Here is a 2,357-nt window from a genome sequence, read left to right on the forward strand (position 1 = left end):
TTGCCCTAGTTACTGTGTCAGTCCATCTCATCTGGAGTCTTCCTCTCCCGCACTGTCCCTCCAACCTTCTGAACATGATGTGGCCTTCACCAGGGATCGGTCCCTCCCAGCCACATGCCCAAAGTATGTGAGACAGAGCTTCAGAATCCTAGCCTCCAAGGAAAAACTTGGTTTTCCCCCTTTCCAAGATCGACATACTGGTTTTGTTGGCAGTCCATGGTATATTCAAGACTCCAGCACCACAACTCAAAGGATTCAATTCTTCTTATATCCGTCTTAGTCATTATCCAGCTCTGATACATAGCAAGTAATTGTGAAGACCATGGACTGGATCAGGTGGCCCTCAGTCTCTAGACTGACATTGTCGCTTCTCAGTATTCTGGAAAGGTCCCTGACAGCAGATTTATGTAAATGCAGTTTGCCTTTTGATTTCCTGAACTGCCGGTGCCAAAAGTGTTGATTATGGAGCAGAACAAGCTGTAACTGTTAACAACCTCAGTTTCTTCTCCATCCATCATGATGTTGCCAATTGACCCAGTGGTGAGAATCTTTGTCTTCTTGATGTTGAACTTGAATCCATATTGAAGACCACAGTCCTTGACCTTCTGCAGCAAGTGCTTCAGGTCCTCCTCAATTTCAGCAAGCAGGGTTGTGTCATCTGCAGATTAGAAGTGATATATGATTGAGTATTATGGTTAGCACAGGAATCCAAAATTAAGGTTGCATAGAGAAGTGTACTCGGGGTGGGGGGGGGAAGGGACGTGGGAATTGTATACTAATGAAGGAATTTTTATTTTTTCCTCTCTTTGGGGGGGAAGCGAGCTGGTGGGGAGGGGTGGGCAGGGAGAACATTGCAGCAATGGATGAATGGAAATCCAAAACCTCTGTAAAAAAAAAAAATTAAAAAAAAAAGAAAGTGCTGTGTGGGTAAAGTATCAATGCAAGCTGAAAGTGTCAAAGGAATACAGGTTACTAAGTCTTTAACCTGCACGTCACAGTCTATGAAGATGAGGTCAAGGCAAACAGTGGGGAGGGACTCCGTGAATGAAGCTGATGGATGGACACATTCAGGAGGAAAGTTGACGTGAGAGGGTATTTTGTAGGCTAATGGAGAGGAACGTAGATGAAGGTGCTGTTAACAACACTCTCCCTAACAGGGAGAGTGACTGATATACGTCAACAACAAGAATTGACAAACAGAACATGCTGGTAGAGGGCTCTGGAAGTAGCTACAGGAAGCCAAGAAGTATCCCAGTCCTGCTAACTTTATTAGCTGGGGCCAAGGGTGACCACTGCAAACAATGGGAATATAGTCTATCTGGGCACATGGCCAGTGCTTAGTGAAGGTTCTCTGTGATTATTACTGAAGGCAAGCATTGGTGGAAAGAGTAGATGGGCTGATATGAGAGAGAGAGAGAATGAACAAGGAAAGTGTGATAAGAAGAAGGGAAGCAGAGGGCTAATGTTGTTGCGTACCATCAAGTCAGAACCAACCCATAGCTGACCCTCTGGTGGGTTTTCAGAAGGAGACTGCCCATCTTTCTGTCGTGGAGCAGCTGGGGGATTTGAGCCACATGCCTTCAGGATTGCAGCACAGCTTCTCACCACTAAGCCACCAGAGCTCCCTTGAGAACTCGTACTGCCAGCTTTTCCCATCAAACTGCCTTGATGAAGGCTTCTTCTTTTTTCCTCTTAAAACCTGCCCTCAGTTAGTTAGCTACCATCCTGGGAAATATGGTTTTTAAAGTTGCCTTTTATGTTCACTGGAATCACACTTGAACTCAAAAGAACGAAGCACTGGTGACAGTACCTGTGAGCTGAGAGGAGAGAGGCTCGGGAGGCTTGGATCCTTCTTCCTCTGTGTAGTATGCTAGCCCTTTTGTTGTCTCTTCTTCTAATACGCTTGACAGAGAAAATGCCAAAAACCAACCAGCTACAATATTCAAAAGGCCAGTGATTCACTCCAGTGACAGAGGCCAATCTGAGCATCACATGAGACCATGTCCATCTACTCCATTTGAATCAGACTTTGATTTCATTGTGTTTTCTGTTCAATCCCTAGACCATCTGCCAGAATTACTCTCCCACTTAAACTTGTCTTTCTTTTTTTTTTTTTTTTAACCCTTGCGTTAGGAAAAGGTGGTTGATTGCATCTTCCCTGTGCTCAGGCATCCCTTATGATCGTCTTTCTTTTTTTTTATTATTTTTATTTTATTATTTTTGTGTGAGTGTACCGTCAAATCAGATCTGACTGGTACAGGAGGAGATTGTCCCTCCTTCCCCCGCAGAGCATCTGGTGGATTTGAACCGTGCACCTCTGGGATTGTAATTGCAGCTCCTTGCCACTAGGCCACCAG

The sequence above is a fragment of the Elephantulus edwardii genome, unplaced genomic scaffold (genome assembly GCF_000299155.1).
Source record: "Elephantulus edwardii isolate Elephantulus edwardi_28Jun2011 unplaced genomic scaffold, EleEdw1.0 scaffold00189, whole genome shotgun sequence".
NCBI lineage: Eukaryota > Metazoa > Chordata > Mammalia > Macroscelidea > Macroscelididae > Elephantulus > Elephantulus edwardii.